This window comes from Lissotriton helveticus, chromosome 10 (assembly GCF_964261635.1).
Source record: "Lissotriton helveticus chromosome 10, aLisHel1.1, whole genome shotgun sequence".
Lineage (NCBI taxonomy): Eukaryota > Metazoa > Chordata > Amphibia > Caudata > Salamandridae > Lissotriton > Lissotriton helveticus.
The window spans coordinates 192,888,070-192,900,359 of NC_136071.1; the positions used below are offsets into that span (position 1 = coordinate 192,888,070).

At 38.4% G+C, this 12,290-nt stretch overlaps 1 pseudogene; it reads right to left on the minus strand.

Moving 5' to 3' along the window:
• Positions 1-9,350, minus strand: part of LOC144783978 (choline transporter-like protein 2) — a 70,139-nt pseudogene extending 60,789 nt beyond the window's left edge.
• Positions 9,351-12,290: the final 2,940 nt, after the last annotated feature.

Here is a 12,290-nt window from a genome sequence, read left to right on the forward strand (position 1 = left end):
GTGCCTGAAAATACAAAGAGCTGAGCAAAGTGAAAGCTTAATTTCTATATCTGTGTTGTGGCAAATTGCCAAAAGAAAACACACCGAATTCACCTGAAAGCAGGAATAAGATACTAAGGGACTGATTACGAATTTGGCGGACGGGGCTACTTTGTCACAAACGTGACGAATAACCCGTCTGCCAATTTAGAATTCCATTATATCTCATGTAACTTGTAATACGGCGGAGGGCAAATCCATAACGTTTGTGACTGAGTATCCCATCTGACAAGCTCGTAATCAGGCCCTAAGTAAATGTGTCAACATCAAAAACACAAATATAGTTTCATATAGAACATTAAACCAGGTACAGCTGCTGGGTTCATAATATTACCAGTGACACCCCAATTTCTTTTGAGTGACACACAGCTGATGGATTCAAATGGAAGGGTCATTATATCCTTCCACTTATGCCAAACTCTATGGGCCATATTCACAAAGAAAAATATAAATATTCCTGCCCAATACATATGACCCTGCTGCCGATATTTTTACACTTTTTTCTAAATTACAAAACAGGTGTCATGGTATGCCTAAAAGCCACTGCAGCTGCAGTTTTCAACATGCAATTTGATATGTCATGTGGCTTTTTATTAGGTTGCCCAGTTCCCTTTTGCACAGCTGTATAACATGCAATCCTGCACGACCAGAAAGACAGCTGAATGTGCAAAAACAATATTTTTCCTAACTTTTAAAGTCCTTTCCCTGGTACACAGTCAAAATATCGAGTATTAAATATCGACCTACCAAAATATCGTGTTTGAAATTTCGAAGGTCATGAATATCGATGTCAAGAATATCGTTGGACAGAATATCGATCCTAAGGTAAGTAATATCGAAGTTAGTAAAATCGATAGCATATATATCGGTGTAACTAATTTTGATGTCACTAATATCGATATTTGTATTATTTTTATGTTTTTTATTATGTATGTGTTATATGTATTTGTTAAGTATTTAAATTAATTTATATTATATGTGTATTTTTTTTATATATTAATACATTTATTTTTAAGTAAATTATATGTTTTAGTACCGGAGCGGGTTGTGGGTTTATAGGGGAATAGGGTGAGAAGTAATTTAATTGTAAATAATTAATGAATTTTTTATGTGCAATTAATTTTTATTTTAATTATTAATTGCCAAATAATTATTTTAATTGATAAATTAATTATTTAATTGATATTTAATGCGAATTTTTATTAAATGTTATGTTTTAGTACCGGAGGGGGTTGTGGGTTTATAGGGGAATAGGGTGGGAAGTAATTTAATTGTAAATAATTAATGAATTTTTTATGTGTAATTAATTTTTAATTTAATTATTGATTGGCAATTAATTATTTTAATTGATAAATTATTTATTTAACTGGTAATTAATGTTAATTTTTATTAAATGTTATGTTTTAGTACCAGAGTGGGTTGTGGGTTTATAGGGGAATAGGGTGGGAAGTAATTTAATTGTAATTAATTAATTCTTTTGATGTATAATGTATTTAGTAATTATTTATTATTTGGAAATTAATTCTTTTAATTGATAAATTAATTTTTTAATTGGTAATTATTGTTAATTTTTTATTAAATGTGATGTTTTAGTATTGGAGCGTGTTGTGGTTTTATAGGGGTATTGGGTGGGAAGTAATTTAATTGTAAATATTTCATTGTTTAAACTAATTTTTTACTGATAATTAATGTATTAATTAATTATTAATTGGCAAATAATTATTTTTAAACATAAATAATTTATTTAATTGGGAATTAATATTTTTAAATCGTAATTATTTTTTAATAACTAGAAAAAATCATTAATTAATTGGTAAACTTTTTAAAATTGTTTTTATATTTTGTATATGGTTTCTTAAATTTTAATAGTAATTTCAATTTAATTTATTTTTATTTTTATGATAAATAGTTATTTTGATTATTTTCATTATTTGGTGAGTAATATTTTATTATTACTATTTAATGGTGTTTGTTGTTAATTTATTGTCAATTTTTTTTTAATTTCATTGGTTTTATTAATTAGTAATTGTATTTTATTGATGTTGATGTATTTAAAACTGTATTTATACATTATTTCAAATATAAGAATTATTTATAAGTATGTTAAAATACAATTCTACGCTATTAAACGCTTTCCCTGGTGTTGCACCCTCTTGAGTGGGAATAGTAATTTTTACCCACCCGCTATCCAACGTTTTCCCTACTGTTGCACTCTCTGCAGTGGAAATAGTAATTTTTCCCACTACGCTATCCAAATGTTTCCCTACTGTTGCACTCTTAGGAGTTGGAATATTAATTTTACCCCTATGCTATCCAACGCTTTCCCTACTGTTGCACTCACTGGAGTGGACATAGTAATTTTTACCCACCCGCTATCCCACACTTTCCCTACTGTAGCACTCTCTGGAGTGGGAATAGTAATTTTTCCCACTACGCTATCCAAATGTTTCCCTACTGTTGCACTCTTAGGAGTTGGAATATTAATTTTACCCCTATGCTATCCAACGCTTTCCCTACTGTTGCACTCTTTGGAGTGGGAATAGTAATTTTTACCCACCCGCTATCCCACGCTTTCCCTACTGTAGCACTCTCTGGAGTGGGAAGAGTGATTTTTACCCACCCGCTATCCAACGCTTTCCCTACTGTTGCACTCTCTGGAGTGGGAATAGTAATTTTTCCCCCTACGCTATCTGTTGCACTCTTTGGAGTTGCTATAGTAATTTTACCCCTATGCTATCCAACGATTTCCCTACTGTTGCACCCTCTGGAGTTTGAATAGTAATTTTTACCTGTACGCTATCAAACGCTTTCCCTACTGTTGCACTCACTGGAGAGGGAATAGTAATATTTACCCACCCGCTATCCAACGCTTTCCCTACTGTTGCACCCACTGGAGTGGGAATAGTAATTTTTACCCACTTGCTATCCAAAGTTTTCCCTACTTTTGCACTCACTGGAGTGGGAATAGTAATGTTTACCCACCCGCTATCCAACGCTTTCCCTACTGTTGCACTCTTTGGAGTGGGAATAGTAATTTTTACCCACCCGCTATCCAACCCTTTCCCTACTGTTGCACTCTCTAGAGTGGGAATAGTAATTTTTCCCCCTACGCTATCCAACTCTTTCCCTACTGTTGCACTCTTTGGAGTTGGAATAGTAATTTTACCCCTACGCTATCCAACGCTTTCCCTACTGTTGCGCCCACTGGAGTGGGAATAGTAATTTTTACCCACCCGCTATCCAACGCTTTCCCTACTGTTGCACTCTCTGGAGTGGGAATAGTAATCTTTCCCCCTACGCTATCCAACTCTTTCCCTACTGTTCCACTCTTTGGAGTTGGAATAGTAATTTTACCCCTACGCTATCCAACGCTTTCCCTACTGTTGCACCCACTGGAGTGGGAATAGTAATTTTTTCCCCCTACGCTATCCAACTCTTTCTCTACTGTTCCACTCTTTGGAGTTGGAATAGTAATTTTACCCCTACGCTATCCAACTCTTTCCCTACTGTTGCACCCTCTGGAGTTGGAATAGTAATTTTTACCCGTACGCTATCCAACGCTTTCCCTACTGTTGCACTCTCTGGAGTGGGAATAGTGATTTTTACCCACCCGCTATCCAACGCTTTCCCTACTGTTGCACTCTCTGGAGTGGGAATAGTAATTTTTCCCCCTACGCTATCGAACTCTTTCCCTACTGTTGCACTCTTTGGAGTTGCTATAGTAATTTTACCCCTATGCTATCCAACAATTTCCCTACTGTTGCACCCTCTGGAGTTTGAATAGTAATTTTTACCTGTACGCTATCAAACGCTTTCCCTACAGTTGCACTCACTGGAGAGGGAACAGTAATTTTTACCCACCCGCTATCCAACGCTTTCCCTACTGTTGCACCCACTGGAGTGAGAATAGTAATTTTTACCCACTTGCTATCCAAAATTTTCCCTACGTTTGCACTCACTGGAGTGGGAATAGTAAGTTTTACTCAACCGCTATCCAACGCTTTCCCTACTGTTGCACTCTTTGGAGTGGGAATAGTAATTTTTAACCACCCGCTATCCAACGCTTTCCCTACTGTTGCACTCTCTGGAGTGGGAATAGTAATTTTTCCCCCTACGCTATCCAACTCTTTCCCTACTGTTGCACTCTTTGGAGTTGGAATAGTAATTTTACCCCTACGCTATCCAACGCTTTCCCTACTGTTGCACCCATTGGAGTGGGAATAGTAATTTTTACCCACCCGCTATCCAACGCTTTCCCCACTGTTGCACTCTTTGGAGTGGGAATAGTAATTTTTCCCCCTACGCTATCCAACTCTTTCCCTACTGTTGCACTCTTTGGAGTTGGAATAGTAATTTTACCCCTACGCTATCCAACGCTTTCCCTACTGTTGCACCCACTGGAGTGGGAATAGTAATTTTTACCCACCCGCTATCCAACGCTTTCCCTACTGTTGCACTCTCTGGAGTGAGAATAGTAATTTTTCCCCCTACGCTATCCAACTCTTTCCCTACTGTTCCACTCTTTGGAGTTGGAATAGTAATTTTACCCCTACGCTATCCAACGCTTTCCCTACTGTTGCACCCACTGGAGTGGGAATAGTAATTTTTCCCCCTACGCTATCCAACTCTTTCTCTACTGTTCCACTCTTTGGAGTTGGAATAGTAATTTTACCCCTACGCTATCCAACTCTTTCCCTACTGTTGCACCCTCTGGAGTTGGAATAGTAATTTTTACCGTACGCTATCCAACACTTTCCCTACTGTTTCACTCTCTGGAGTGGGAATAGTAATTTTTACCCACCCGCTATCCAACGCTTTCCCTACTATTGCACTCACTGGAGTGGGAATAGTAATTTTTACCCACCCCCATCCAACGCTTTCCCTACTGTTGCACTGCTTGGAGTTGAAATAGTAATTTTACCCCTATGCTATCCAAAGATTTCCCTACTGTTGCACCCTCTGGAGTTGGAATAGTAATTTTTACCTGTACGCTATCCTGTGCTTTCCCTATTGTTGCACTCACTGGAGTGGGAATAGTAATTTTTACCCACCCGCTATCCAACGCTTTCCCTACTGTTGCAATCTCTGGAGTGGGAATAGTAATTTCCCCCCTACGCTATCCAACGCTTTCCCTACTATTGCAGTTACTGGAGTGGGAATAGTAATTTTTACCCACCTGCTATCCAACGCTTTCCCTACTGTTGCACCCTTTGGAGTTTGAATAGTAAGTTTTACCCTTAAGCTATGCAATATTATTTATATTTATTTATGTGTTTAATATGTTACATAATGTTGTATTTAATTAATTTTAAAAATATTGAAAGTATATTTAATTGTTGTTATTTATTAAATTTAATTATTTATTATTATTTATGTTATTAGCTTATGAGTGTTGATGTATTTTTAATGTATAGTATTTGTTAATATTTTTAAATAATTTAACAAATATATATATATTAATTAAGTATATATTATATATTGTATGTTTAATTTTAATTACATGGTTAATATTAAATATGTATTATTTATTCATTTTAAACATTATAACAAATTTTAAAATAAGTTTAAATTATATATAAGTATTATTTATTTAATGTAATTTTTTTTTACTGAAAAAAAACGATATTTTTAATTACGATATTTGTAACATCGATATTTTATTTTTGATATTTTTGTACTTACCATGTTGTAGATAGGGTGTCGATATACTTGCCTTCGATATTCCAGCGCCAATATTTTGTCTGTCGATATTTGCATTCTCGATATTCTGTCATAGATTCCCTTTCCCTATATCCACCCCAACTCTGATATTGGTCCGTTGCCCTTCTCTTCCTAGACATTGAGTTACTCCAGCTATTGACTGGAGTCAATCTCTGACAATTTACAGGGTGGGAAAGGGTTGGATTTTAGTTTTTGAATATTCACAACCGTGCATGTTTGTGGGTTTTCCCAAACTTACAGTTACGCATGGCTTATGCTGCCCAATTTCCCCCTTTTGCATAGGTTTTATTAGGTAAACAACGCTTACCACGAAATTTTTTGCCCGCAGGGAATCACAATGCGGTTGTTACAACGTCCGCTTTGTGATTCCGCATACCATTACTTTACATTTACATTAGGGGGGATGTTGGATTTAAAATCCAACACCTTCCCTACTGTCCGCACAGACTGGAGTTGGAATAGTAAATTATAGTATTCCAACATCCAGTGGCCCCCCTCCGTAAGTCGTTGTTCCGACTTGCGGATTAATGGTATGCGGAATCACAACGCGCCGTTGTAACGACCGCGTTGTGATTACCAACGGGCAAAAAGATTGCGGGATAACAAGGCATATTTGTTTTATTAACATGGATGTATCCACACTCGTGGCAGAGAAATCTGCAGAAATGTAACTATTTATATCCTTTTGTGAATTCCTGATAGGTGTAAATGAAGGCATGTTCGGCCATAAACGTGTTTATGACTGAAATTGTCGTTGTGAATTGTGCCCCTACTTTTCATCCTAGTGTTTCATTTCACAAGCCTGTGCATTTCAAGAGATGCAGTCATTGGCTGCTACTATTGATACACTTAACCTTATACCCATGATTCCAGCTATTTTTATACAGAAAGCATGTAAGTAGAAATACAATGAATGGCATAAGTGGAGCTGTAAGGAAACTCTAAGGCCCTGATGATGAGTATGTTGGAGGGGTCGGTGCTATTCATTGCACCTAATAAAATCTGACTCCCGTGGTTCAGATTTCATCAGGTATGATAAATAGCGCCTGTTATTGGGGCCCTGTCTAAGGTCCACCTTTTCTCAATCATTTTAAGCCTAAGATTAAGAACCAGCTCGACAGCAGAGTGGTCAGATATAACTGCTGGAATATAGCTAATAGACCCAAGGTATGAGAGCAGACACTGATCAACTAGAAAGTAATCAATCCTCGAGTATTGTTTGTATTTTTTACTATAGAAAGAGAATTCTCTAGCATTACAATGTTTTGATCTCCTGATGTCAAGCATACTGAACTCCCTAATAACGTTCTTAAGTGTAGAAAGTGTTCTAGTTGGAGCACAATATTTTACTTTAGAAGTCCGATCAAGTTGCTTATCGAACACTAGATTAAAATCCCCGCCGAATAAGACTGGAGCAGATGTATGTAAGAGGCTGGTCTCAAGATTTAAAAGGGGGCCAGAACTATCCTCACTAGGCCCATATTAGACAGCACAAGTGATTAATGACCCACATATAGACAGAGTTGCCACCAGCCATCTTCCAGTCTGGTCTGTGTCCCATTTCTCCACCTTAATCCCCATGTTTGCTCTTACAACTATTGCAACCCTTCTTGTGCAACCTCTTTGTTTGGAACATAACACCTCCTGCACCCAACTCAATTTACTAAAAACTTGTTTACAATCTGGAGCTTCTAAACTTGTTTCCTGCAACAAATAAATTTGTTCCTCACTGTTTTTTAGGAACTCACACACCCGAAATAGCTTCCTACTCCCCCCTAGGCCGTTCACATTCCAGGAGAGGAATTTAATCTTAGATGACCTACTCATGGCCTACCCGTAAAAGTAACTGCCCATCCAGAGCTGGCAAAATCTTCTTTTGCTTGTATTAGGACAATTTTTCCATTTTCACCCCCCCCTGCACCCCCCACCCGAACCCACCCCCGAGGAACCCACCTTCGATACTTGGCGTTGAAACCGCCTATTGGGAACCTTCACTGGGGCAGCACAGCAAAAAAAAAAGAGAAAAAATAAAAAAACAAATTTGATTTGTATCCAATGTTACCCGTCAGCCGCAGTGTGCAGGATTATCCAAATAAAGCAAATAAAATTCTCTCTGTGCCCTCTTCCCCTCACCTATATATACATATATACATACCGACTATGAAAGCGGAAGGATCTTAACCTTTAGCAAAAAATATGACCACCTCTACAGAGCTGAAAAAACTGAGAGAGTCGGAGCTACAGCTTCTAACATGTCAATGGAGATTCCAATTATGAGTGTCACTGACTCGGATGCCTCGATAGGACAAGTGTCAGGAGAAGACCGAACACCTAAACAAGTACATTTTTTAGACGAGTTCAGGGTGATGCAAAAAGATCGACAAAAAAGGAGATCGACTACTCCACAGAAAACCAGAGGGAGAGGTCGGGGACGAGGCAGAGGACAACAACAAAAAAACGAAGAAACCGCAAAAAAAGACTTCAACAACGCTGGGAATACAGACAGAGGAAAGGGAGCCATGGGAAAGCGCACAACACGCTCCAGCAAAGCATACTAATGGATATAGAAATGGTAAATCGGACAGTAGTCAATCTTTCACAGAGACCCCTTAGTGAACTAGAAAAACGTACTTTATGTTTAGGTCTTTCATTCTGTCCTATAGCCACATTTAACTTTACAGAGACACGTATAGACCTTCTTAAGTTTGTGCGTAAGATCAAGTTGAAAAAATGGCATAAACTAAAAAGATTGGGACATGGACCTAACACTGATCAATCACTAGGGGACAAGAGTAACCATTTTCAAGTAGGAGATGTTGATAATCTCTTAGCGATTGCCAAACTGGATGCATCACAAGAACAGGATGTCACATATCCAGCATCAGTTGACACACTTACGAATGCAGGTTTTGAGGTTGGAGCAGCTGCCAGGACAGATTTTCAAATACGATCCACATTCATACCCTCGCTCCCCCATGATAACATTGATACTTTTCATAAATGTACAGTCAAAGCCCTGACCAAGCTGAGAATGCAACAAGGTGGTAGGACTAACTCCAAGAAAAATGTAACTAACAATTTGTCATTCAATCAAAGACAGGCCCTCAAATCTATGCACGAAGATCGGTCCATCATTATACGTCCTGCAGATAAGGGTGGCAATATAGTGATCCTCAATAGGAATGATTACATTTCTGAAGTCATGCGCCAACTTGAGGATAAAAATTTCTATGTAGAAATAGTGCGGTCAACAGTACCAGTATAACTGACATATGGGACAAACTCATCATGTGGATAGAAAGGGATTACTCACATGGGAAGAATATTGTTACCTGAAAAAGGATCATCCGATCCTTCCAATACTGTATTTGATACCCAAGCTACATAAGAATAAGACACACCCTCCAGGTCGCCCGATAGTCTCCTCCATAGGCAGTGTATGTGAGCATATTTCCAAATATGTAGATCACTTCCTTAGAGACCATGTAGTTCAATTACCTAGCTACTTGCGGGACACCAACGACTTTCTTAGTAAGATAGAAAATCTGGAATGGGACACTGACTTGTACTTCATGGTTCTTGATGTACATTCCCTGTATACAATAATTGACCACCAACAGGGACTGGAAGCATGTGAGTTCTATCTGCGAAATAGACCCCTGAGATTTTTGGAGCACAACAGAATGATCATGTCTATGATTGACTTCTGTCTGAAAAACAAAATTTGTTCCTTCAATGGCGCCCTCTACAGGCAGGTCAATGGTACTGCCATGGGTTCATGTTTTGCTCCCAGTTTCGCTAATTTATTTATGGGATACTGGGAGCAGGAGATCCATGGCAGTGCCACCCTGAGAGAAGACTTCAAAAGGGTTGTGGTCTGGCTCCGTTATATAGACGATCTATTTATTGTCTGGAAAGGGAGCAAAAGCAGGCCGAAACATTTATGAACAACCTGAATGCCAACAAGTATAACATCATACTCTCTGGGACCATCAGTAACGAGAAAGTTGAGTACCTAGATGTCAATCTTGAGATCAGGAATAATCAAATCTACGCTTCCCTTTACCGCAAGGAAACAGCTGGCAACAGCGTATTACATGCCCTCAGCAGTCATCCAGAGGTACTCAAATGGAGTATACCTTATGGGGAGCTGCTGAGGGCAAAGAGGAACTGCAACACCAAGGAAGCATACATCGCAGAGAGGGACACCATTGCAGGCAGATTCAGAGACAGGGGTTATCCTAACTGGGTCCTTAAACGAGCAATAGAGAGGGCAGAAAAAGTAGATAGATCGCAAACTCTGGAGAACCAGGATACGGAAACCACAGAGGTTAATGACACCACAAGGGTGATACTGACATATAATGCAAAGTCTGAGGCAGTCAAACGGGTGATAGCAAAAAAATGGGACATTCTCAAACAAGATAACATCATAGGCAGCCAATTGCAGAAAAGACCTAGTATCACTTACAGATGTAACCAAAACATCAGAGATTTGGTTGCTAGGAATGACATCACCCAGTACCCAGAAAATACAGGACATGATCTACAGGGTTTTTACCCGTGTAGTCATTGCAAAGCCTGCAGCAACAGCACATATAAAAGTGAACTAAAATACAATGGAGTCAGTAGGAAGATCACACAATTCCTAACATGCAGTACCAGTTACGTAATATATATCATGGAATGCCCTTGCAAACTATGGTATATAGGCAGTACCAAGTGCAGTGCCAAAAAAAGAGTACTAGAGCATCGGAGGGCGATTACCAACCAGACCCCAAGTACCCTGTGGCACGACACTTTAAAGACAAACACTATTCAGATGCTAACCTACTAAGTTACATGTTGATTGAACAAGTTCATGCCAGTCCGAGAGGAGGAGACAGATTGCTGTCCCTCAGACAGCAAGAATCTAGACATATAATCAACTTCCAGAGTAAACATCCGGGGGGTCTCAATTGGGATGAAGAATTAGCAGTGCATCTCAAAGAGGGCTCATAGAGTTAATATGCATGCCTAGCCTAACCCTCATCAAGTCTTCCCGTCAGTTAAACAACTTTGACCCCGATCATAGACATCCATAATACAGTATAGAGGATGCTTTATATCCAGTGGTACAATTAATGTACATATCATGCCTTCTTGATCATGTTAACAACTGTGCTAGAAACTAATTTTAAACTTAATTGCAATTTTGTCTTTTGTGTATGTTTTCTTACAGGAGAACAGGCAGGGTTTCCCAGCATGAATCAATTCACCACCACGGGCACCCCATCCTGTTCGTCCATTCGTAGGCACATAGGGTCACGGTCAGCAAGTATATATGATCATTTAATTTCACTGTAGAGCACAGAAGAAGTTACACAAGCACGAATGTATATAACATGAGACTGTTTGCAGTTGACGTATTCACCTAGACTGATTTGGGTTTTCAAGCACTGGCTTCACCTATACAATAGAGCACTTGCCAGATAAGACAAATACCCTGCACTCTAGTAATGTTTCTATTTTTGCTTTGATCAGCTGTAACCACATAGAGAGATATGTTGAATTCACGGATTCACATGGTTGCGAGGCCTCGTACCTCGGCACGCATACTTGGTGTCCCTCTGACACATGTTAAAAATATTTTGATCGCAATGCGGACTTTAGTATGATACAAGCCGATTATTGTGTATGATCATGGTCGATGTAGAAGTGGCATTGATCGCCTAGAACCTAGCCATAGAGGTAAGGTCACTGACAGTTTATGGTTTAAAATATACTTAGAAACGATTTTTGTGAACAGAGACATTTCCTAATTAGAAATGACATGAAACTAAAGTTCTCGCAATATTATGACACTGGTCAATAATGTTTACTGTAGAACCCAGCAGCAATTTCTGTAATAGAAACATTCACTGATTAGTAGTGACTAAATACTCATATTGTTACCATGTCAGACACTTGTCAACAATGTTTAAAGTATGTTATTCCTGCAAAGCAATGTAATTTACAATTGTTCAACGTTACAAGATGGCCGACACACATTTTGTGAATTTGGAAATATGTAAGTCCTACGTTTATTTATGTGCTTTGTGTAACTTTATTTAAAATAGCACATTTTTCTCACACAAACTAATCACACGTGATCAAGGCAAGTCGCTGAAACGCGTTGTGTGAATAAACCGAATTTATAGCACTTCTTGGATTGTTGGTGTGGTTCCTGAGAGCGTACAGATATCTTTAACGTTTTGGAAAAATGCTAACCGGCGTGCTTCACCGGAGAGTACGCCACTTTTCCATGGGTCACAGCGTTGCAGCAGAAGCGGTTTTGTTTGAATATATATATATATATATATATATATATATATATATATATATATATATATATATATATATATATATATCTTCAACGAAGAACAGACACAGCCAGCTCCAATTCGTAACCAGAGCGTCCGAAGCACCACAGCACAAACAGGGTCCAACACTCGTTTTTCAGGTAGGTTTGTTTATTATTCTTTCAACACCATCGTGCAGACAAAAGAGGA